The 27,033-nt window shown below is 32.7% G+C and overlaps 1 long non-coding RNA gene across 1 annotated transcript in view; it reads left to right on the top strand.

Annotated features, from left to right (window-relative positions):
* Positions 1-27,033, top strand: part of LOC110257064 — a 245,680-nt gene that overhangs the window by 202,184 nt on the left and 16,463 nt on the right. The gene's annotated exons all lie outside the window — the stretch shown is intronic.

The raw sequence follows: 27,033 nt of genomic DNA, 5'->3' as shown, positions 1-27,033 counted from the left end.
CTTTGCTTCACAGTAGGGACTTAGAAAGGTACTGATTTTCAGGCCATATTTTCTTCCAAGTCCTGATTAAGGTAGATGATATCTTCCTACTTTTATTTACAGGTATTGGTCATATTTAGGAAGGACTTAGGAGTTTATTTTCTCTAAAGCAACAGGAATCATAATGATCAAATCCTGTGTTGGTTCTCATAACTGCATAAAAATCATTTAATTTTTTTATGAAAAAAAGAGCTACAATAAATTTTCTTAATCATATTAAAGAAAAAAAATAGAGTTTGGAAAAATGAAGATTGAGAGGAGCAATGACCAGATTTTAATAAAATCATGAGAGTGCAAGAAGCAAAAGATTATCATTATTTTTATTATTTTACAAAATCCCTAAAAATTAAAACTAGGGTTCTTTTGGAAGGATGCTTTATGTCAAAACAAACAATAATAAAATAGAAAAAAAAAGTTCATTACTATAATTCCTCTTAGGAAGTAAACTGCATTCTCTTTGGAAATAAATGATTTAAAATGAGACCTTAGAGTTGCAGAGTCAAACAAAGAGGGCCTCAGATGAGGGGAGAAATATTTGATGAGATATTAGAGTTGAGGGGTGGAGACTTGTAAGGAGGGAGAAGGTGTTTCTTTCTTTGGGGAGAGAGCCAGTGGGGAAATGTGATTGTTAGAAAGAGAGGCTGCAGAATGACTGTACTATGTGCCCTTCCTCCCAAAGTTAGTAGAACTTCCTAAAATCACCAAATCTTTGACGGAAGATTTTTGGAGTGAGGATCAGTGACAAACTTGCCTTAGACAAACTGTTATAGCTGGACCAAAATTAACAAATTATTTGGAATATCCTGCCAGTGACAGGATAACACACACATTTCTAGAGGTAGAGTCTGAAGGGCCCTTTCTCATAGCTAGTTTTTAGCCCAATAATCCCTCTTATTTACAGATAATGAAAAATACATTAAAAGTTATATAATGAAAAATACATTAAAAGTTATATAATGAAAAAAACATTAAAAGTTAAGTAGTGGAGTTCCCTGGTAGCCTAGTGGGTTAAAGATCTGGTATTGTCACTGCTGTGGCTCTAGTTTCTGCTGTAGTGTGGGTTCAGTCCTTAGCCTGGGAACTTTCATGTGCCATGGGCACTGCCAAAACAAAAACAAAAACAAAACCAAAACCAAAAAACACCCCCCAAAAACAAAACAAACAAAAGAAGTAAGTGACATAACTAGTTACATATTAGTAGGGTAGTTGGTATAATTTCCACTCACAATGTTTATATGGAATGATTATAGTTTTGTAATGTTAAGAAGTGGTACAGAATTAAACTACATGGTGCAGAAGGTATGAAATAAAATTATATAATTGTCAACACAGTTTTGGGCAGCCTCGTTCCAGAATTTATTGAAATAGGCTAACATCATAGGAAGTAGTTAGACATTAAAACAAAAATTTCCTTGGATCATCATCAGAGAAAAATATTTTGTCTGTATTGACCAGTAGTATGATCTTTTTCAATTCTTATGACACTTTGATTACATTTTTTGAGAAAGAATTCATTTACTGTACCATATATTCAACATCTTAGAAAGCTTAAATAGTATAGACAAGGTTCTCCATGAGTTATGAGGAAAAGAAACATAATTTCTCTTTGAGATTACCTTTAATAGTCTAAGTTAAAGTATTTACTTAGTGGCATCATTAAATGACTATAGTTATATTTTGAGAGTCATGTCTTAGAATTCAAAATGTGAATATGTTGATGTTTCTTTTGCAGTGCAACCTTAATCTTTTGGATTAAGAAGCAAGTGTGGAATGTACTTTTTTTTTTTTTTTTTTGGTCAGCAAGTCAATATTGTTGTTAATTTTCATAGTCAACTTAAATACAAATAAATGTAAATATAGAGTATAAAATACAGTGAAAATGTGAAATTTCACATGCTGTTATTTAATATTATTTTTGATACAGTCCAAACAGACTATACTGACAATCAAATTGTGAACCTATTTGTGCCAAAAAGTGAACTTATATGACAGATTGAATTGTGAACTTTCTCTTCATCTCATTTTGTCATATTGTATTTGACGACCAACAATTATTATTTTATCTTTCAAATACTAAGTTAATATTTCTATTCTCCAAAATGCTTCATGCAAAATAATAGGAATTTAAATCAAAGTGTATTTTAGAAGAATTTCTTTTCTGTTTTGAGTCATATGTTTCGTTTTTGAATTGCCAGGATGTTAAACTTAATAAAAGAATCTCTTTTCCTAGCCAGATCTTCAGCACACATTTAGAAATGAGTTATTTTTGTATTATATTTTGTACTGAGTTCCTATCCAAACAAACTTAGGAGTTTAAAAAACCTTGGTGAAAATGGTTATTTAAAATTTCTGAATGAAAATGACAACTTGCATAATTCTTCCCTGAAAAAAGAAGAAATGTTAAACTTCTACCTAGCTCTACCTTTCCGGGACATTGAATCTAATATAATGAAGATTCAAAGGAAAAGTTTGCTTTTAAAATAAGATGAAAAACATAATTTCTGTCATAGATATATGAAAAAAGATCTTGTTCTTTGGAATAGAGATCCAAAGAATGAAAATCCCATGCTTGAAAAGAAATGCCCTAACATGACCCTAATGAAAGTGATCATTCATCAGTATTAATTATTTGAGGGAATGGAGTTGTCTTCAAAATATATGTGTATATGTACACATAGACACAGACCTAGACACATACACACACACAAATCTTAAGAAAGTAAATAAAATACTATTTTCCCAGTTTTATAAGAAAATCAAGATTTTACTTAGAATAATTCTAAAATTTTGTCTGTCAGTATCCCTAAGTCAATAGCTTCAAGAAGTCCTTTTTACTATAGTAAATTTAGCTATACTTCTATGCCTTTGTGCAGCTAATTAAATGTTCTTGACGTACTTGGAATAACCTTGTAAAAAATTTTGATATTCATACTTTGAATTTGAAATTTTAGATTTGACTGTTAAAATACTTAACAAGGTCTTTTTTTTTTTTTTTGGTATTAGTGAAAATACTACCTCTAAGATAAGTCATATTTTTTGCAAGCATCTAATTCGTGGTGAACATGATCATTTCCGTTTTTTAGGAAAAGACCTAGAGCGGTAAAAATACTACTTGGTGCCATAGAATGGAGGTGCCATATTGATACCTGACTCTAAAGCTGAGGTCCAGTGTAGTGTTTTGTCTCTGGCCATAGCAGCAAGCACCTGCATATAGGAGAACATGGCTGTCCATGCTCACAACTTCAAAAGTTAGGAATACAATTGAAACTCCATCATTTCCTATAACCCAGTTAGAGTTTGATACTTATTATTTTTCCTTCTTATTTATGGAGGTAGAAAGAGCAGTAGTAATGAGTTTCTTAAACAATGTAAATAAATGTTTTCTTTACTTAAATTTACATTTATAAATTTTAAAGATTTGACTAGAACTTGGTGAACAAATTTGCATTCACAATAGCCATTCTATTAATTGCCTATCCTTCCCATGTTTTCTAAATAAGGAACATTAATCTTTTGTAAGTCTGTGGGGATAAATGGGCAGATGGGGGGATACATATACATACACATCTATAAATATTTATATACTTTTATAATGTCCATATTTGTTTTGAAGTATTAAAATTATATTTTGGCTACAAGTAAACTAGGTCCACTTATAGCTAGAATGTAGAAAGTTTCAGAAAAACTGTGCTCTGTCAACTAAAGAAAACTAGGTAAACTACAAGACCATTTATGTTAGAAGACACAGAAAAGTTGTGGTTATAGGAAACTAGAAAAAAAATTGAATGCCATAAAGAAAAATTTTTTCCTGGTTAAATGACTGTCAGTACCTATTGTTTTTTTGCATTTGTCGTATTTGGCAAAAGTGGCATAAGTGAGAAGAAGATGAGACTCCCCTTAGCTGAGAGATCATATGTAAAAAGAAACAGGCACTATTTTAATGAGTATAGAGGCCAGTGTGACCTACTGGAACAGTAGGAATCCTAAGCTCCTCACCATTCAGTTTTCCCTTGAGGAATTTGCTGGGCTGAGAAGTTGAGGGGTCTAAGTTAGAAAGGCAGATACAGATTCCCCCACAGAATCATGATGCTTGGGAGAGATTTCTTCTGGCAAAAAGAACCAATGGTAAACATAAGAATGTTCTTATCCTCAAGACATTTTAACAGGAAATAAAAGAATGATAAATGAAGCCACAAAACATATTCAACACAGCTCAGTTCCCAATTAAATCTAAGTGATCATCCTCTCACACTATCTGCCTTGTGAAAAAAAGGGCATACCTTCTTGGGGAACATATATAATAAATTATCTAACATTTTATAATATTAGAATTTGTGGCATATAAATATAGTCAAAATTATGAGATATAGAAAGTTGCAGAAAAATATAAGCCATATAATAGAAAAAAATTTAATGGAAGCAGAAACATACATCATACTGATGTAATAAACAGAAAAAGTAATTTGAAATAACTATTATAAATATATTGTAGAAAATGAAGAAAAAAGATGGAAAATGGAGGAATGATGGAAAAATTGAAAAGAGTATTGAAATAAAAAAACTTGTGGATATTCTAGAGGAGAAGATTACAACATCTGAAATGAAGAACCAATGGGATAGATTTATAGCAACCGAATGTAGCAGAAGAAATGCTTCGTGAAGCAAACAAATTATTCACTCTGAAGTGCAGAGAAAAAACAACCATAAAACAACAGGACAGAGTGTGAGACACATATGGAACATTGTTAAGTCAACTAACATATATAATTAGAGACCCAAAAAGGAGAGGAGATTAAAGAACGGGTCAGGAGCCATTTTGAAGAGATTATTATCAAGAATTTCTTTGAAATTGATAGTAATGGTTCAATACACTTACTCAAGAAGTTCAGGAAACTCCAATTAGGGTAAGTACAAAGAAAGCCATACCTACATACACCAGTCAAATTGATGAAAATCAGAGTTGGGGAGAAAATCTTAAGAGCAGCCAGAGGAAAAAAGACACATTGTGTATGGGGAGCAACCATAAAATTTAAGGCTTATTTCTAAATGCAAACTTACATAATGTGAAATTACAGTGGAGCACTAGCTCTAAAGTTCCAGGATAAATAACTGCAAAATTAGAATTCTATATTTATTGAAGACATCCTTGAAAAATAAAGCCAAATAAAGACATTTTTAAAAATTAAAATGAGAGAATTCACTGCCAAATGACTCAAAATTTTAAGAAATGGTTAAAAAATATAGTTTTCAGGTTGAAATTACATCTTTTAGATAAAACCATAGGACTGCAGGAAGAAATAGAGTAAATATTTGGGTAAATATACAAATATTTTAAAAACCTTTAAAATAAGTTAACTATAGAAAGCAATGCAAATAATGGCGACTTTTATTGTGCATAACATTTATAGAGGTAAAATACAGCATCCAACAGCATAAAATGAAAGAGGAGAGAATAAATAGAAACATGCTGTTGCTAGGTTCTTACATTATTCATAAAGTGATAAAATACTAAATTGATGTAGATTCTAATTAGTTAAAAGATGCATATTGTAATCTCTGGAGTAGCTAATTAAAAGTGCAAAGTTGGAACTAAAAAGCCAGTAGAAGATGTAAAATGGAATTGCAAAAAAAATATTGATTAACCCAAAAGAAAGCAAGGAAAGAAGGAAGAAGCTAAGAATACATGAGCAAACAGCATAAAAAATAGCAGAATGTATTTAAGCTCAACAAGTTATAACATTAAATACTGATTAAAAACACTAGTTAAAAGACTTAACTTGTCAGTATAAAATAAGCCCCAAAGAAAATACATATTTACCTATATCAAATTAAATGGATGGAAAAAACCCTATATCTCACTATATAAGTATTGGATAGAGTAGACTTTAGGTCAAAGACAATTATCAGAGATGATGGGGGACATTTCAAAGTGGCAAATTGGTCAATTCAGCAGGAAGACCTAACAATGCTAAATGTATATGCAACTAATTACATACCTACAAAATATATGAAAGCAAAACAGGATAAAATAAAAAAAGGAGGAATGGAAAAATTCAAGTGCAATTGTGAAGATATAACAATTACATCTTCAATACAATTGTTATATTGTATAACAATCATACAATATAACAATTGTATTAATTGTTAATTTAACAATTAATTAACTGCAAAATTATCAGTTACAGAAGTTGATCATACAGATGATCAATTATAGAAGTTGTAGAAAGCATACAAATGATCAATTATAGAAGCTGTAGAAAATGTGTGCAATGTTAACCTAACTGAGCTAAGTAACATTTATAGAACACCGCATCTAACCATATAGAATACACAAGCATATAGAATTTTGATCAAAATAGGCTGTATTCTGGATACCATAAAGTAAGTTTCAGATAACTTTCAAATGACGCTAGGCCTTGCAGATAGTTTCACTGCTGTCTTATCTTTAGTGTTTCTTTCTAGGCAGAAACACTTGCGGACTTGGAGGGAATTGTGATCCATTTCACTTCTGCCTGTTTTTAACTTAGACAGCATTATCCCTACTCTCGATTTTTGCCTGGAAAATATATTCTCATTTTTGAGTTCACAGATTATATTTCCCTTTTATTAGGAAAATATCTTTGTCACTCAAAATTGTGATATCCTTCTGTCTTTTCAAAATACCCTCTGCTTATGCCTAGCATAGTTCTTATTACATTATATTTTATTATTACCAGACATCCAAGTTTAAACAAACCTATACATTTTATCTTGTCTTGTGGGCAGAAGTATCTTGAGGACTGAAATTATGTATTTGTTTGTTCATTTTATTATTTTTATTGATGTATAGTCAACTTATAATACTATGTTAATTTCAGGTGTACAACATAGTGATTTGGTATTTTTATACATTATGAAATAATTTTCACTATAAGTCTAGTTACTATCACCATACAAAGTTATTCCAATGTTAATGACTATAGTCCATGTGCTGTACATTGTATACCTGTGACATACTGGACTTTGGACCTCTTAATTCCTTTCATCCATTTTTTCTCTTTATCCCTCTCCCCCACTGATAACCACTGGTTTCTTCTCTGTTTCTATCAATCCCTTTCTGTTTTGTTATGTTAGTTCATTTGATTTGTTTTTTAGATTCCACATGTAAGTGAAATCAAACAGTATCTGTCTTCTGCTGTCTGACCTATTTCCATTAGCAAAATATCCTCTAAGTACATCCTTGTCACAAATGGCAAAATTTCATTCCTTTTAATATATTTATATACTTATTTATATATTTCACACATATATATATCTCATGTATCCTTCATCCATTCATGTATTGATGGACACTTAAGTTGCTTCCATATCTTGGTTGTTATAAATAATGATGTAATAAACATTGATATGCATATATTTTTTCAAATTTGTGTTTTCATTTTCTTTCAATCAATACCCAGAAGTAGGATTGCTGAATCATTCAGTAGTTCTATTTTTATTTTTTGAGGAACATCCATGCTGTTTTTGTAGTAGCTGTACAAATTTATATTCCTTCTAATTGTGCATGAGGGTTCCCTTTTTTCTACACTCTCACCAAGACTTGTTACTTGTTATCATTTTGATAACAGCCATTTTGAAAACAGCCATTCTGACAAGAGGTGATATCTCATTGTGATTTTGATTTGAATTTTCCTGATGATGAGTGATGGTGAATATCTTCATATGCTTGTTGGCTATCTATCTGTCTTCCTCAGAAAAATTACTATTCAGGTCCTCTATCCATTTGTGAATTTTTTTTTTGATTTTGAGCTGTGAATTATTTATATATTTATTCTATTAACCTTATCAAGCATATCATTTGCAAAATCTTGCATTGAATAGGTTGCCTTTTTGTTTTGTTGATGGTTTCTCCATTGGGCAAAAGCTTCTTAGTCTGATGTAGTGACATTTGTTTATTTTGGCCCTTGCCTGAGGAAACATGTCCAAAAAGTGTTGCTAAGATTGATGACAAAGAGCATCCTGCCTATGTTTTCTTGTAAGAGTTTTATGGTTCCATGCTTTACATTTAAGTTTTTAATCCATTTTGAGTTAATTTTTGTATATGGTGTAAGAAAGTGGTCTACAGTTTACCTTGAACAGCACTAGTATTAAGATCACTGACTGCCTGAACAGTTAAAAATTTGCTTATAATTTTATAATCGTCCCTCCATATCTGAGGTTCCACATTCACAGATTCAACCAACCTCAGATTGTGTTTTATTGCTGTACTTGTTTATTGAAAATCATCTGTGTATAAATGGACTCAGTTCAAATTCATGTTGTTCAAGAGTCAATGGTATTTTATTTTTTAACAATTTGTAGCTGACTAGTTTTCCCAGAACCATTTATTACAGAGATTGCCTTTTCTGCATTGTATATTCTTGCCTTCTATGTCATAGATTAATTGAGCATCTGTCTGTGAGTTTATTTCCAGGCTCTCTATTGATCCATGTCTCTATTGTTGTTCCAGCAACATTATTTTAATTACTATTGTTTTGTAGGTATAGTCTGAAATCAGGTAGTGTGATATCTCCAAATTTTTTTCTTCCTCAAGATTGCTTTGGTTACTTGGGGTGTCTTTTTGATCCATATAAATGTTAGGGTTATTTGTTCTAATTCTATGAAAAATGTCATGGGTATTTTAATAGGAATTACATAAAATCTGTAGATTGCTCTGGGTAGTGTCAACATTTTAATAATATTAATTCTTATGATCCATAAGCATGGTATACCTTTCCATTTACTTTTGTTAACTTCAGTTTTGTTCAGCAATATCTTATGGCTTTGTTAAATTGATTCCTTAGTATTTTATTCTTTTTGATGCTATTGTAAATTGAATATTTCTTAATTTATCTTTCTGATGAGTTTTAGTGTATAGAAATGTTAACAGATCTCTGCACATTAATTTTGTATCCTGTAACTTTACTGAATTCATTTATTCTAACAGCCTTTTGGTGGAGTCTTTCAGGATTTTCTATATATAGTATCATGCCATCTGCAATTAGTGACATTTTTACTTCTTCCTTTTTAATTAGGATACTTTTCCTTTCTTTTTCTTGTCTAATTGCTGTGGCTGGAATTTCCAAAACTATGTTGAATAATAGTGGCAAGATCCAGCATCCTTGTCTTATTTCCAATCTTAGAGGACAAGATTTCAGCTTTTTGCCACTGAGTATACATTAGCTGTGGGTTTGCTATATATGGTCGTTATCATGTTGAGGTTCGTTCCTTCTGCACTCACTTTATTGAGGGTTTTTATCATGAATGGATGTTGAATTTTATCAAATTCTTTTTCTTCATTTATTAATATGATCATGCAATTTTTGTCTTTTGCTTATTAATCTAGTGTTTCATGTTGACTGATTTGAAAGTATTGAACCATCTCTGCATCCCTGGAGTAACTTTCACTTCATCATGGTGTATGATCCTTTTAATGTATTGTTGAATTCAGTTTGCTAGTATTCTGTAAAGGATTTTTGCATCTGTATTCATCTGAAATACTAGTCTGTAATTTTCTTTATTGTAATGTTTATTGTAATGTTTGTAATGTGTGTAATGTGTGCAATGTGTGTAATGCTTTTCAATTGTAATGCCTTTTCTTTTCAATTCTTACACACAAGAATTTGTTTCTCCCTTTCTACCATTATTGCCCCTTTCTAACTCCCCACTTGAAACCACTTGTTATCTATATCTGTGAGTCTGCTTCTTTTTTTTATATTCACTTATATTCCACATATAAATGATAATCATACAGAATTTGTCTTTCTTTGTATGAATGATTTCACTTATCCGAATGTCCTCTGTATTGCTGCAAGTGGCAAAATTTCATTCTTTTTAATGGCTGAGTAGTATTTTATTATATGTGATATGTATACGACATCTTCATCATTTTTTCATTGATAGACACTTAGGCTGCTTCCATATCTTGGCAATTGTAATTAATGGTGCTATAAACTTTGAGGTGCATGTATTTTTTTTTTTTTTTTTTTGGTCTCTTTTGCCTGCACCCAGGGCTGGTGGAAGTTCCCAGGCCAGGGTTTAAATCTGAGCTGCAGCTGCAGCCTACACTGCAGCTGTGGCAATGTCAGATCCTTAATCCACAGCACTGGACTGGAGATTTAAACAGTACTGCCACAGAGACAAGCCAGATCATTAACCTACTATGCCATAGCAGGAACTCCCATGTATCTTTTTGAATTAATTTTTTTTTTGTTTTTTTTTGGGTGGGCATATACCCAAGAGTGGAATTGCTTTGGCATACAGTAGTCCAGTTTTCCTCCTGTATTTGATAGTTTCATACCCTTGCCTTTGAAAAAGATGCTTGATCAATGTTCTTAAACTTATTGAGACTTACTTTGTTTTATAGCATGTGATCTATTTTGGAGAATGTTCCATGTGCAATTGAAAAGAATGTTCATTCTGCAGTTTGAGATAGAATGTTCTATGTATACCTATTAAGTATCTCATATAATATGTTGTTTAAGGCTAATGTTTCTTTATTGATTTTCTGTCTGAGTGATCTATCCATTGATGTAAGTGGGGTATTAAAGTACCCTACTATTATTGTATTACTGTCACTTTATTTCTTTATATTTGTTTATATTTGCTTTATATTTTTAGGTGCTCTTATGTTGGGTGCATAAATACTTACAAATGTTAAATCTCTTTGTTTGAGTGACACATTTATTATTATGTAACATCCTTTTTCTTTTATTAGTCTTTGTTTTAAAGTATTTTGTCTGACGTGTATGCTAGTTCTTTTTTTTTTTCTTTTTTTTTCTTTTTTACTTTCTATGTATGCCTTTAGTACTGAAGTGAATCTCTTATAGGCAGCATATAGATGAGTCTTATTTCCTTTAATCCCTTCAGTTACCCTAAATCTTTTGTTTGGAAGATGTAGTCCATTTACATTTAAAGTGATTATTAATTTGTACATAATTATTGCCATTTTATTAATTATTTTCAGGTTGTTATTGTGATTCTTTTTTTTTTTTTGTCTCTTTTCTTGAGGTTTGATGATTTTCTTTAGTGTTATGTTTGAGTTCCTTTATATTTTGGGTATCTATTGTAGGATTTTTGTTGTAATTTGTATATATCAACCTATACATATAACTTTCCTTGAATGAGAGTTGCTTAAGTTAGAACGCATTCTAAAAATCTCTCAATTTTTTACTCCCCCCACCAAATTTTGTTTTTGACATCATATTTTACATCTTTTTATCCTGTGTATCCTTTAACTACTTATTGTAGTTGATTTTACCACTTTTGTCATTTAACATTCATATGCACTTTTTAAGTGGCTGATTTACTGCCTTTATTATTATGTTTATTTTTACTAGTAAGACCTTTTCTCACATATTTTTTAAATTTTCAGCTGTGATCGTTTATTTTAGCTTAAAGAAGACCATTTTACATTTCTTGTAAGACCATTTTAGTGGTGACACATTCTTCTTCTTCTTCTACTTCTTCTTTTTTTTTTCTTTTTTGGTTGCTTATCTGGGAAACTCTTTATCTCTCCCTAAATTCTGATTGATAATCTTCCTGGGTAGAGATTCTCAATTGTAGCTTTTCTCCTTTCATCACTTTAAATATATTACGCCTTTCTCATTTGGCCTTTAAAGTTTCTGCAGAAAAATCAGCTGATAGCCTTATGCGGGTTTTCTTGTATGTGGCTTATTTTTCTCTTGCTACCTTTAAAATTTTCTCTTATCCTTAACTTTTGCCATCTTAATTATGATATATCTACTTAATATATCACTTTGTGTTCATCCTTGGGCTCCTCTATGATTCCTGGACCTGGATGCCTGGATGTCTGTTTCTTTCACCTTGGTTCCCTGCCCTCCCACCTTTTTATATATTTTCTATCTCCTTGTTGAAGTTCTTACTCATTTCTCCACTCTTCTCCCAAGGTCGGTGAGCATCTTATGACTGTTGCTTTGAACTCTATATCAGGCAAATTGCTTTCTCTTTTCCATTAGGATTTTTTGCTGTGACTTTTTCTTGTTCTTTCATTTCTGTTCACATTTTGACTGGCTTTCCATGTTTGCTTCTATTAACTAGATGAAACAGTTACCTCTTCCAATCTTGAAGGTGTGACCTTGGGTAGGAGCATACCTATATAGACTGCACATGCCTTGTGTCTTTGATGGCAGTGCTGGAGCTAGAGCCAGGCATGGGTTAAGCTTTGCCTGGAGCTCACTGGGGGTTGCACTTGGCAGGAGAGCTGGAGTTGGAAGTAGGTGTGGATCAGGTGGCATGTTGGAACAGTCTTGGCAAGATAATTAGGGCATCAAGTGTTTTTCAACCTGCTGCCTGTATGCTATCACTCAGAGTAAGTGAGTTTCTGCACAAGCTCTTTAAGAAGAGAGTCTTCGAGTTCCTATTGTGTTTCAGCAGAAACAAATCTGACTAGTAACCATGAGGTTGTGGGTTTGATTCTTGGCCTCATTCAGTGGGTTAAGGATCTGGCATTGCCTTGAGGTGTGGTGTAGGTCACAGATGTGGCTTGGATCCTGCATTGCTGTGGCTGTGGAGTAGGCTGGCACCTGTAGCTCCGATTAGACCCCTAGCCTGGAAACCTCCATATTCCGTGGGTATGGCTCTAAAAAGCAAAAAACAAACAAACAAAAAAAAGATGAGAGTCTTGATTTCTGTCAGCCCTCTAGCATTCCTGGACATAAGTCCTTCCAGTTTTCAAAGCAAGTTATAGGGGCTTGTCTTTCCAGTGCCAGTCCCCAGAGCTGAGATGCCCCATATGGGGCTTGTACCCCTTCCCCTTTAGGTAAGGGGTGCAAGCCCTCTGAGTTTGTGATATCTCCTCCCAATTGTGAGTTGCTATGCCAGGGGTATGGGTCTTTGTTAAAGCATGTCTTTGCCCCTTCTACTAAAAATGATGTAGTTTTTTTCTTTATATCCTTAATTGCAGAAGAGCTGTTCTGTTACTCTACAAGTCATGCTCAGAGAGAGCTGTTCTTGTGGTGTGTCTATGGGAAGAGATGTGCTTAGGATCTTTCTACTCTGCCCTCTGGATCCCACCTTATGGAGAGACACTATATTCTTAACATTGTGTCTAAAGTGCCTGGTAAAATAAATACTTTTTAAGTTAGATAAATCATCAAGAATAAATAAGAGTAGTTGGTAGGAACAAGTAGGAGCCCTGCTGTGTCTGCATCTCTCTTCAAATTCCATGAGAGGAAAAACCCACACCAACTAGAGACATTTGGGAACACACAGCCCCTTGCCCCCAGAACAGCATTAGTGGCCTGTGTGACTGAGTGGACCAGCTAGGGTGTGTAGGAGAACAGACTGAGAGGGACACAGAAGCATAGTACAGAGCATCACTAGGCCATTTTAATAAAAAAATTAAGAATTGTATTATGATTACCAACATATACAGAGAATCAGTGTTATCAGAAATGATAATTCTTTGTTCTCTCTCTTTAGTTAAGTATCTCCTTGTTCTTTTGAGGAGCGATATATTTTTTTTAAATGGTAGAAAAAGCCTTTTAAAAATGATTATTCAGAATATACATACTTTTTAAGCTCATTTTTATTTCAACTAAAAATGTACTGAAAAGTTATCCTTCATTTTTTCAATTGGTCAGATACCTTAGACACTTGAGATACTTGAGAGTTTGATATGTGCTAAGCAAGGCACCACTGTGGGAGAAGATTAAAAATAATTCAGAAAAAAATGATGACCCTTAAACATATTGCAATTAAGTAATGAAATATGTCACATGTATACTGATAGTCCTATTATAATGTAAAATAAGTATGTCAGTAAGTATAAATAAAACACTGTAGGAGTTCCAATGAAGGAGGGATCCAATTAATTATCTTGATGTTGGATGGCCAAGGAAAGCTTCAGGGAGGAATGAAAATTTGACATAACCTCTGAAGAATGAGCAGGATTTGGGCAGGCTGAAATAAGGAGTGAGAGTGTTCAAGGTAGATGAATTATTTAAACAAAGGCACAGAGATGGCAAAGCAATGTGTGTGAAAGGGAAGTTTTCAGTTGCCTGGATTATAGGGTATAAGTAATTCATTGAAAGAAAAGTTGGAATGGTGCAGTTAATACTAGTTACCAGTCTGAATTTCATTGTGCTTGTGGCTCTTGGATGGGGATACCCTGCATTTCCTAAAATCAAAGAATTTGCTTCAGCGTTTTGGCAGTTAGATGGAGTATCTGTCAAGACTTGCAGTGTTCCTCCTTAGTAGATAGGTTTCCAAATAGATTCCCAAATTTCGAACTTAAAATGAAAATGAAAAACAAAAACAAAACAAACCTTCCAATTAATGCAGTTTGTGGGGAACTGGTTTTAAAGTTACCCTCATCTGGAGTTCCCGTCGTGGCGCAGTGGTTAACGAATCTGACTAGGAACCATAAGGTTGCAGGTTCGGTCCCTGCCCTTGCTCAGTGGGTTAACGATCCGGCGTTGCCGTGAGCTGTGGTGTAGGTCGCAGACGTGGCTCGGATCCCGCGTTGCTGTGACTCTGGTGTCGGCCGGTGGCTACAGCTCTGATTAGACCCCTAGCCTGGGAATCTCCATATGCCGCAGGAGCGGCCCAAGAAATAGCAAAAAGACAAAAAATAAATAAAAATAAAAAAATAAAGTTACCCTCATCTGGAAGGCATTCCAGATAAGCATTTCTTCCATTATTTCTGTATGAATACTTGATATTCTGAGGACATTTCCAGAACCACAACTTTAAAAAATGTGAAGTGTACCTTGTAAACCATTTCTGGAGGGTTGGTGTGTACTCCATGGTGTCAATAAAGTAGTAATGCCATGTTTAGAGCTAGGCAGCTGCAAAGCGAATAAATTCTTAATGCTTTTTGACCTGATTTTGTTTAGCTATATAAAATCTGGAGGAACTGGTTTTACAAGAGAAATAAATAATGTAATTATTATAATTGAATATTTTTGAACTGCTACTGTTAAGGTCTCAGGGAATCTGTTGTGAGGGTTAATAACTCTTGGAGAAGGGGAAAAAAATTATATCCTCAGCAACCTACAGGACTGTGAAATGTTTCCAAGGGTAATTTTCTTGAAGTTAAAGTTGGGGTTATTAAGGTTCATCTAGCAGATAAAGTTTGCTACAATTTTCTGGGACTCTATGATAAGATGACAAGATTTCTCTTTTATAAAACTGAACAGAATACTAGAGGGCCATGAACCACACTCTGGGGACACTTCCAGATTTTTTTCCTTCACATGGAATCTGATTGATAAAAGAATTTGAGATTGCTCAAGCTAAATTTTACAGAAATAACTATCTTGGAATTTTTTTTCCTTCGAATATAGATCTTGATGATCTTTATGAAAACTTAAAATATTAACTAACTTCTATCTATTTATTAATATAGAAAAATAATAACATTCCAATTATTAGAATAAATATGTATTATTTTGGAATAAATATTTATTATTTTTTAGACTTTTCTCATTTTTTTCTCAGTGATTTGTTTCTAAATGAACAAAGCTGGATGAGGATTTTTTTTTTTTTTTTTTTTTTTTTTTTTGGTCTTTTTGCCTTTTCTAGAGCCACTCCTGTGGCATATGAAGGTTCCCAGGCTAGGGGTCTAATCGGAGCTATAGCCACTGGCCTATGCCAGAGCCACAGCAACGTGGGATCTGAGCTGCATCTGCAACCTACACCACAGGTCATGGCAACGCCAGATCCTTAACCCACTGAGCAAGGGCAGGGATCGAACCTGCAACCTCATGGTTCCTAGTCAGATTTGTTAACCACTGTGCCATGACAGGAACTCCAAGGATTTTTTAAAAGAAAACTGCAGTAAGGAAAGTCATTTAAATTTGGCAAAAATATTCTAGATTATATTCAGATATTAGAAACAATTGTATCATTGGTTTGTTTGTAAAAAATGACAAATATATAGAAAAATTTGGCTTGGAGGTACATATTAAAATCTGACTGAACTTCTAAAATTTCATTAACTGCCTAACCAAATCAATATAGGTTTTAAAGAGCTCTTCTTGACTTGCGTGAAAAAGATAATATGTTTTCTCATGAATGAGATGGTATTGCAGGTGGCATATAGTTTCCATTCAAACTAGAGCATCAAAATAATATTAGTTAGACCATTACAGTATTCTGATAAGAAAAATCACTTTATTAAATAGATTCGCATTACTTTTTTCCTATTTTTTGATGAAGGCACAATTTACATACAGTAAAATTCATCTCTTTTAATGACTATTCTGAGTTTTACAAACATGTATATTTTATAATCACAGCTGAAGCTAGTTTACAGATAAACCTGTATTTTTTTTCTGAAAACACTTTCACAGTAAATTACCTTTGCTAGAATGCCTATCTAATGTTTGCCACTGAGAAATCTGATTTAAGACACATATATTTGGTAAAAAACTAGTTATTAGTTATTATTATTTATTATTATTACTGCCTACTCTTGAAGTCAGTAAACTTTGCATGTTAAAGACTGAGCTATTCTACAGTCGCAAATATTATTTTCTTTAATTTACAATTTAAAAGTTATTTTTAACATAAAATAGAATAATTTTTTTTTCTATAATAACATGTTATATCTATCAATTCTAGTGTTTCTGGGATTTGCTTGAGGAAAAGCTGGCTTAGAAGATGTGATTCTTCATTTAGGCCTAAAAGTCAGAAAATTTGGATTGAATAATTATATTTAGCTCCCCTAGGACAATGCCACTTTTGGTCTAGGCTCATTAAGCTTTAGCAAGTACCTCGCTAGCTGATTTGAAAGGATGAGTTACAGAACAATTGGGATCTCTATCAGATATCAAAGTGGAGCAGTATCTTTCAGGAAACACTTTGTTGCTATAAGCCTCGCTTCTTGAGTAACTTGGTGAATTACAATTCTGATTACTTTATATGAGCATTTATTTTTCTTCTCTCTGATTGTCTGTTGCTAAGAAGACCATTCATATGTGTTGCACGGAAGAGTAGAGTCTTGGATTCACTTTTGTCTAGTGTTAATCATTAACAGTGTTACTCTCTTAAAGTATCCTAATTTGGTTAATAAATCATATAGTTTCTTTATCTATAATCAGTGATTTTGCTTACCCGACCCTGGGACTCTTCCTAGGCTTGACACCATCATGTGCTATTGAGTTTGCCACTAGTTATAACATTTTGTTAGTGTGTAGATGAGTTCTGCCAAAAGTCCTCTACCCACTTGATACACTGAAATTTATTATAGAAATACATTGAGATTATCATGCCCAGGGAGAAGTTAGTGAGCTTATTTAAATATGTAGTTTATTGACATATGAATACAGTTTCCTTTCTATCCACAGTCTTAACATCTGCTTACTGTACCACCAATTCTTTTTTTTTTTTTCACTTCTTTAGAGAAACAGGAAGTTTATACATTTTTTTCCTTTTGTGAAATTCCAGTTCTAAGATAGAACTGTGTGAGAGCATCACTACTTATGCCAACTTGAAGTTAAAATGGTGTGAAAATATAAAAAGTGTTGAATGTAAAACAAACTTCTGGAGAGCATATCTACAGTCAAAAAAATAGGTCATTTACAGCTTAGGACTATAGCAGTGAGTAACCAAGATTCAAGAAATTTGGCTAAGTATCAAAAATAGTGAAAAAATATTTTAACAATTTTAAAACATCTTTTTATCCTCCTGGAATGAAAATTAAATCATGTTTACTTTTTTCTTTATGCACTGGAAAATCTTTTTTTTTTAATGTTGATTTCCCCTGGGCTTGAAAGACAGAGGTAATTCATAACATTTTGTCTTTACCTGAACTCCATAATATAAACCCACAGATGTTCCTTAAATGCAACTTTTTTATGTGGCCAGCAGAGCTCATGTTTCATGTATGGGAGACTAGGAACCAATCCATTTACTCATGCTCAATGATGTGGAAGTTCCATACCCCTGTTAAGAAAAGCCACATAGTTTCCTATTTTGTTGTATTTTACTACTTTGACAAATTTTTTCTTCCATTTTTTTGGGAGGGGCGGGGAGGCACCAGAAGCATATGGAAGTTCCCAGGCTAGGGGTCAAATCAGAGCTATAGCTCCAAGCCTACACCACAGCCACAGCAATGTGGGATCCCAGCTGCATCTATGACCTATACCACAGCTCCTGGCAAAGCCAGATCACCAACCCACTGAGCGAGGCCAGGGATTGAAACCTCATCTTTATGGATACTAGTTGGATTCATTTCCTCTGCACCACAACGGAAACTCCCTTTTTCATGCAATTTTATGGGAAAAATTGTTGATTTGTAATACAAAATTCAACAAAAACATGGTGAAACTTTTCCTCAAAATGTTGAGTTCTCCAGGGAGTCCTATGTCTATTGTTTTGGTTCTACAGATATTCTAAGAAGAAATAAATGCTTTAAAAATGTTGATGCATGCATACAGACTAGTGACTAAAACTAAAGTTGATTTAAATTTTTTGACTCTTCTCTGGATTTTCTTCACCTCACAACTCTCACTAGTACAATAACAAACAAACATATTAACATTAAAGGGCTATTATATTTTTTAACAATAAAGATGTTATGAACATTTAAAAAATCATAAATATGTCATTGTGTATTTCATACTAGAAAAATATTTACATTATTTGTTGAACATCATTGTATTTTTAGATCAAACTTTATGATCACTGAGAACACAGAACTCCTAAATCTACTTCCAGGAATTACAAATAATTGCATCACTGACTCAGCTACTGATGAGGCAAAAATGTGAAATGGTCCCATAAACCTCAAATATATAAACAATTATAAAATACAGATAAAATAAAAATACATATATTTAAAGAAACTAGAAAATATCCAATGACAGATCTAGAAGAAAGTTTGTGGCTTCCTAACTCAAGTGCACTTCACAACTCCCCCCACCCCAACCGTGCCCCAGGACTCTGCCTAAAGGATATGCTATTGGAGAAAAAAATTGTGGTGGAAAAACAACAAATTTATCAACTAAAGTTAACAGAGATTAGCATTCAGGTATGGAAAAACATTGGAAAAGTCAATGGGAACACCCTTAACTGTGAAAAAGCAAAAGATTAGGCCCCTTCAGAACATAAATTGTCTGAGTCCCTGGTTGATAGTTAAGTGGTATGTATGCATGAGACCCCACAAGGGACACACCATAAAGAAAAGCAGAGACCAGAGAGAAAAAGTACTCTTGAAACTGAGCAATAGGGAGCCAGAAATGTCAGTTTAATGCTTTTTAAAAACAAGTGCATTCTCCAATTGTAAATATCTTTGGGTGCAGAAAGCCTCAAGGGTAAGATTATAAAGCTGAAAGCCAGCAGAATTGCTAGAATTAGGGATATCCTGAAAAGCAAAGAAACCTGCCAATTTTTGTATGTAAAAGAGAGTCCCACAGGGATTAGGTTAGATAAAAATGCAGCAATGGGAAAGCCTAAAACAGCAGATGTAAGTATTGCATAACTTGTAGTAGAAGTAGTGCATGATTTGATTCTGGGCAACTTAACTAACAACTAGGAAAAAAAATCCTATAATCATCAGGAGAACATTGTCCACTGTCACTGCAACAAATTATTTAAAGTGGACAAATAACAATCAAACCACCAGACCTGCAAAGAAACAGAAAAAGTAACCTATACATAGGAAATTTTTTCTTTTAACTTTAAAGAAGGAATCAATAGAATCCTATTCATAGAAAGTTAGATATTAAAATAAGCAGAGGAAGATTTCAATGCAGCCATTCTAAATATGTTCAAAGAATTAAGTTAGACTATATTCAAATATTTGAAGGCAAATATGGCATCAATAATTTAAGAGATGAGCAATCTCAACTGAGAAATGCAAACTATTAAAAAAATGGAAGTTCTAGAATTGAAAATTACAATTACTGAAATAACAAAGTGAACACAAAAGCACATTGGGGATAGCAGAAGAAAGGAGTGGTCATTTGAATATAGATCAAAATAAATTGCCCAGTCAAAAGTTCAGTTGGAAAAAAATTAAAGAAAAATGAGCAAAACCTCAGAGATCTGTGGTTATATATGAAGCAGACCAACGTATACAAAATTGAAATCCTGGGAGGAGAATAGTAACAGAAAATGACAGAAAAGTGATGTTTTAAAATGTCAAAATCTTTTCAAATTTGCTGAAAATGTTAACTTAAAGATTCAAATACTCATAGAACCCTAAGCTGACTGAAAATAAATCTAGTTTAAGACACATAAGAGTTAAAAATACAGATTGACACTCAAAAAAGGAAATTTTGAAAACAATAATGAAGGAAAACAACAACTTTAATGGCTTGCTTCTCATTAAAAATTATGGAGCTTGGAGTTCCTGTAGTGGCTCAGAGGTTAATGAACCCGACTAGCATCCATGAGGACTTGGGTTCGGATTGCTCAGTGGGTTTAGGATTCGGCGTTGCTGTGAGCTGTGGTGAGGGTCGCAGACATGGCTTGGATCGTGTGTTGCTGTGCCTCTGGTGTCGGCTGGTGGCTACAGCTCTGACTGGACCCCTAGTCTGAGAAGATCCATATGCTGTGGGTGTGACCCTAAAAAGACAAAAAAAAAAAAAATTATGGAAGCCAAAAGACATTGACTTTACATTGTCAAAATTCTGAAGGAACAAAAAGGTAACTAAGATTTCTAAATCCAGTAAAGTTATCCTTCACAAATAAAGAAGAGTGTGTGTTTCTAATTATAATAAAATTCTACAAAATGCAAACTAATCTGAAGTGACAGAAAACAGGTCAAGAGTTACCTAAGAACTGGAATGGAGATAGGGTTATACAACACCAGGAAACATCAGTTTCCTGAGACACAAGGAAGTTTTGGAAGTGATGAAAATGTTTGTTGTCTTGACTTATTGATATTGATGATTTTGTATATGCACATGTATACTAGTGCACACATGTATATACATACATGTATACATGTACACATGTATGTATATGCATATATACATATATGTATGTGTCATATATATATATCATGTATATATATAAAACCTTCCTGAAGCACTTACACATGTGTAGCAAGTGTGCAAAACTTATCAAGTTATATTTTTCAAATGTGTGAAATTTGTGTTACATCTATTTTTATCTCAAAAATCTGTAAAAAATGAAGACAAAATAATGACATTTTTCAGATAAACTAAGACTTAGAGAATTTGTTGCCAGCAGAACTGAACTAAAAGAAATACTAAATGAAGTCTTCAGTCTGAAGAGAAATGGTACTAATTAGTAAATTAGTTCTATAAAAAGAAACAAAGATCATCAGAAATGGTCAATTTAAAAACTATATTTTAAGTGCTAAAATAATAGCACTTATTGAGTCTATTTTACCTATATATTATGTATATATCAGCTATCAATTTTTTTATGTTGTAGACAACCATGTCACTAAAATTGAGAGAACAAATGGAAATAAACTTTTGCATATCATCTTGTATTTTTCCTGAAGTAATTTACTATTTTACTAATTTACTATTGATTATAGGTAGATTGATATAAGTTTAAGAAACATACTCCTATTCTTAGAGATATCGTTAAAATAACTACAGAAGGAGAGAGCTAAAAATCAATAATGTTCTTAGGATGGAATATTATAAAATATTTGATTCATATAAAGGCAGAAGTGAAGGAATAGAAGAACAAAAATATACAGTACAATGATAGACGTAAATATAGTTATATCTATAATTATATAGTAAATGTAAATGGCTAAAGGCTTCAATAAAAAGAAATTGTCAGTCTATAAAAAAGCAAGAGCAAATTATATGTAATCTACATAAGATGCTCTTTAAATACTAAGACACAAATAGGCCAAAAGTAAAAGGCTAGAAATGGATACTCAAAGCAAACAATAAGCATAATAAGCATAAGTGATAGTGATTACATTAATAACAGACAAAATAGACTTCCAGAAAAGGAAACAAGAAATATCTTAAATCAATGAGCTAAGCTTATCCTTAAGCAACTAGAAAAGGAAAAGTAAACTAAACAAAAAATAAAAAAAACACATAATAAAGATGATAGCAGAAATCATTGAAATAGAAAACTAAACATTAGAAAAAAAATCAATAAAATAATAAAAAATAATAAAATTCATATAGCTCTAGCCAAACCGATAAGGAAAAATGAGGCATCACAAATTACCTAAATCAGCATTGAAAAAAGGGATACCACTATAGATCTTTTAGTTAAAAGGAAAATAAGAAAATATTATGAACAGTCTTTTCCCAATAATCATATGACCTAGATGAAAAAGAACACATCCAGTATAAAAAAAAAATCAATTGTTTTTCTAAGTACTAGGAATGGGAAAGTAGAAAATGAAAAACTCATCCTAACATGAAAAATAGGAAATAGGGATAAATATCAGAAAATACATTAACAACTTATACTTTGAAAATGATAAAACACAGCTAAAAAGTTAAAGAATACCTAAACAATTAGAAAGATATACCGTTGGTACAACCAGTATGGAAAACAGTATGGAAGTCCTCAGAAAACTAAATATAGAACTACCATATGATCAAGCAATCCCACTCAGCATATATCCAGACAAAACTATAATTCAAAAAGATACATGCACCCCTATGCTCATAGCAGCACTATTCACAATAGCTAAGCCATGGAAGTAACCTAAATGTCCATCGACAGATGAGTGGATTAAGATGTTGTATATATACACAGTGGAATTCTGTACTATTTAGCCTTTAAAGAGAACAAGGTAATGCCATTTACAGCAACAGGGATGGAACTAGAAATTTTTATACTAAGGGGAGTAAGTTTGGAAAAGAAAGACAAATACCACATGGTATCACTTATATGTGAAATCTAAAATGTGGCACAAATGAACCTATCTACAAAGCAGAAACTGACTCACAGTCATAGAGAACAGATTTTTGGTGGCCAAGGAGGAGGGTGGAAGGAGTGGGATGGATGAGGAGTTTGGGTTTAACAGATGAAAAGTATTGCATTTAGAATGGATAAGCAACAAGGTCATACTGTATGGCACAGGGAACTATATCTAGTCTCTTGGGATAGACCATGATGGAAAATAATGTAAGAAAGGGATGTATATGTATGACTGGGTCATTTTGCTATAGAGCAGAAATTGGCACAACATTGTGAATCAACTATACTTTAATTAAAATAAAATCCAACAGAAAAGATATATCATATTTATTGATTAGAAGACTCAATATTTTAAGACATCAGTTAACTACAAATTACCCAGTAGATTCTATGTAATCAAATAAAAATTCTTGGAAAATTTTTGGTAGAAATTGTCAATTTATATGGAAATGCTGAGATACTAAAACAGGAAAAAAGAATTCTAAAAAATTAGAAAATAAAATAGAAGACTTAGATTCCTGATTTTAAGACTTTGACAGGGTGGGATTGAGATAAGAATATACAAAGAGATCAATGAAACAGAATAGGGTCCAAATCAGACCAACTCATATATTGATTTTGACAATAAAGTGGAGGAAATTGGAGTTCCCATCGTGGCGCAGTGATTAATGAATCCGACTAGGAACCATGAGGTTGCGGGTTCGGTCCCTGCCCTTGCTCAGTGGGTTAACAATCTGGTGTTGCCGTGAGCTGCAGTGTAGGTTGCAGATGCGGCTCAGATCCCGAGTTGCTGTGGCTCTGGTGTAGGCTGGCAGCTACAGCTCTGATTAGACCCCCAGCCTGGGAACCTCCATATGCCTTGGGAGTGGCCCAAGAAACAGCAAAAAGACCAAAAAATAAAAAAATAAAGTGGAGGAAATCCAGTGGGCAAAGAACATATTTATACTGCAGTAACAATTGGATAACTATGTTCCCTACAAATGCGTACCTCTCATGCCACCCATAAAAATTAATTCAAAATAGATCATAGATTGAAAAATTCTAAAAGAAAACATAGAAATCTTTGTGGTATTGGATTAAGCAAAGATTTATTTTAAAAGACACCAAAACCATGAACTGTGAAGTGAAAAAATAAGTAGAAACTTTTAAAATTAGAAACTCTTGTTTTTCAAAAGATATTAAGAAAAATGAAAATGCAAGCAACTAACTAGGAGGAAATAGCTTCAAAACATATACCTAGTGAAATTCTTGTACCCAGAATATACAAAGAATTTTTTTACAATACATTGACATGATAAACAACCCTGTTAAAAATTAATAAAAATATTTTAACCCATAATTCACTAAAGAAGATATAAAATTTATAAAAAAATCACCTCAAATGCTTCTTAACATCAATTTTCATTGGGGAAATTCAAATTAAACCAAAACGATTTATCACTACATACTAAAATGGCTAAAACTAAAAAATAAAGTGACAATACCAAGAAACGGTGAGGATATATAACAACTGAAAATCTCATTATAGCTGATGGGAATGCTAACTAATAACTAATAACAATACTTTGGAAAGTAGTAAATCTCTTATAAATTAAATATACACTTAGCATAGCACCCAGTACTCCCACTCCCTGATGTTTATCCAAGAGAATGAAATACTTTTCACAAAAAGATGTGCAAGGAATTGTTCATTGCAGTTTATTAAGGAGAGCCCAGAACTGGTAATAACCCAAAATATGTGCCAGCTGAAGAAAGAATAAACTAATTATGGTATTCTATTCAGCAGTATAAAGAGCAATATATACATTCATAGAACAGAAATAATTCTCACAAGGATTATGCTAAATAAAAATGGTAAGCACCCAAGACTACATACTGCCTGATTCTAGTCACATGAAATTCCAGAGAAGAAATAATTGTAGTGACAAAATTGTGGAGCAGTGGTTAATAGTGACCAGGGTTGGGGAAAGAGATTGACTCCAAAGTGCATGAAAGAATTAATTGGGAGGCTGGACATGTTTTATGCTATGATTATGGTAATAATTATAGAAATCTATACCTTTGTCGATACTCCTTAAACTATGCACTTAAAATTACTGAGTAATTGTATGTATATTTTACCTCAATTTAAAAAATTAAGAAAATACATAAGCAAAGTAAAAAAAATTGTATCAGAAAACGAGTGAGATGAGAAAGAGATGCCTAAATGCAAGTATATTAATTGGGTAGAGAACTATGTGTTGATGAACAGAAAGATAAGTAAACTGCAGAATTTGATGAGGGTTTAAGGTTGAGAACTAGAGTTTTTCATCTGATATTAGTAATGGGGAAAGAATGTGTTAGGATTGATTATAAAACCAAAGTATTTTTTGTTCTTTGAAAATTTTATAAAACTCTTCTCTGATGCCCTTCTATGCATAATGAATTTTTAATTTAGATAATTGACAATCATTTCTATTTCTTTTATCTTTACTTTTTACTCAGATTTCTATCATTACTCATGTCAATTTTGTTGCTTAAAATCTTCTAGAAAATAGGGCCTCTTTCACTTAGATTTTAATAGTTAACAAAATTATCTTTTTAATTTTTGAAATTCTCTGGCATCTGTGATGTGTCCTTTTTCATTCATAACATTCAGTATTTAGTATGCTGAACTTTAATTTCTGTTGTTTATTTTATTTGCTTTACTAACACCGGCTTCTGGTTTTTAAAAAATATTTTCACATCTTTATTGATATAGATGGCATTAAACAGTGTGTCATTTGAAGGAGTACAAAGTAATGATTTGATATGTATATATATATATTACAAAATGATTACCACAATAAGGTTAGTTAATACATCCAGCACCTCACACAAATTGTGTGTGTGGGGGGGAGAACTTTTAAGGTCTACTCTCTTAGCAAATTGGACAAACTAGAAGTAGGGAGTTCCCGTCGTGGCGCAGTGGTTAACGAATCCGACTAGGAACCATGAGGTTGAGGGTTCGGTCCCTGCCCTGGCTCAGTGGGTTAAGGATCCGGCACTGCCGTGAGCTGTGGTGTAGGTTGCAGATGCGGCTCGGATCCAGCGTTGCTGTGGCTCTGGCACAGGCTGGCGGCTACAGCCCGATTCGACCCCTAGCCTGGGAACCTCCATATACCGCGGGAGTGGCCCAAGAAATAGCAAAAAAAGACAAAAAAAAAAAAAAAAAAGAAGTAGATAAATTCCTAGAAACATAAAACCTCCCAAAACTGAGTCATAAAGAAAAAGACAACTTGAACAGGCCAATAATAAGGAAATTGAATTTGAATAAGAAATCAAAAAATTCATAACAAAGAAATGTCCAGAACCAGATGGTTTCACTGGTGAATTCAATTGAACATTTAAAGAATTAACACCAATCCTTCTCAGATGCTTCCAAAAGTTTGAAAGAGAGAATACTATCAAACTCATTTTACAAGCCAACATTACCCTGATATCAAAGTCCCATAAAAATACTACAAGAAAAAAACTTTAGGCAAATATCCTTGTTAAATACAGCCTCTAGTTTGGTTGATCGATATTATTATTTGTGTGTGTAAGGAAGGGGTAAGATCCGTATCCTTAAATTTCTGCTTTAATATTTATTACTTTTATCTTCCTACTTTTTATATTTTTATGAACTTATGTTTGCTATTTGGCATTTATTTTTAGAGTATGTTGCTTGCAATATTTTCATTTTTGGAATAATTTGACATTTTATGGTTGATTTTGTTCATATTCCTTGAATATTTGAAAAAATGAACTTAATTTTTTTAACTGTGAAATGCAAGTCTACTTAAATTGGAATTATAATGCAAAATAGTGTGTAGTTGCCAAATTCACTACCTATTTAAATCTTCTATCTCCTTTATGTTCTAACCTTTTCTGTCAAATTATGGGAACCATTTAAGTCATGTTGAGAGGTTTATGAATTTATTTTATTTCTAATAATGTTTTTTCCTTACATTTTTTTAATTCTATAATTTTTAGTGCATAAACTATCAAGACTATTTGATATTCTTCACAGATTGCAATTTTTACTGATAGAATTTTCCACATAGATGGATCCTATTATATTTTTCTTGAATTTTAACTTGTGTCAAATTAATATTAATAGCCCCTAATTTT

This window comes from Sus scrofa, chromosome 15 (genome assembly GCF_000003025.6).
Source record: "Sus scrofa isolate TJ Tabasco breed Duroc chromosome 15, Sscrofa11.1, whole genome shotgun sequence".
In the NCBI taxonomy this organism is placed as follows: domain Eukaryota; kingdom Metazoa; phylum Chordata; class Mammalia; order Artiodactyla; family Suidae; genus Sus; species Sus scrofa.
This window is presented reverse-complemented; position numbering and strand designations above follow the sequence as displayed.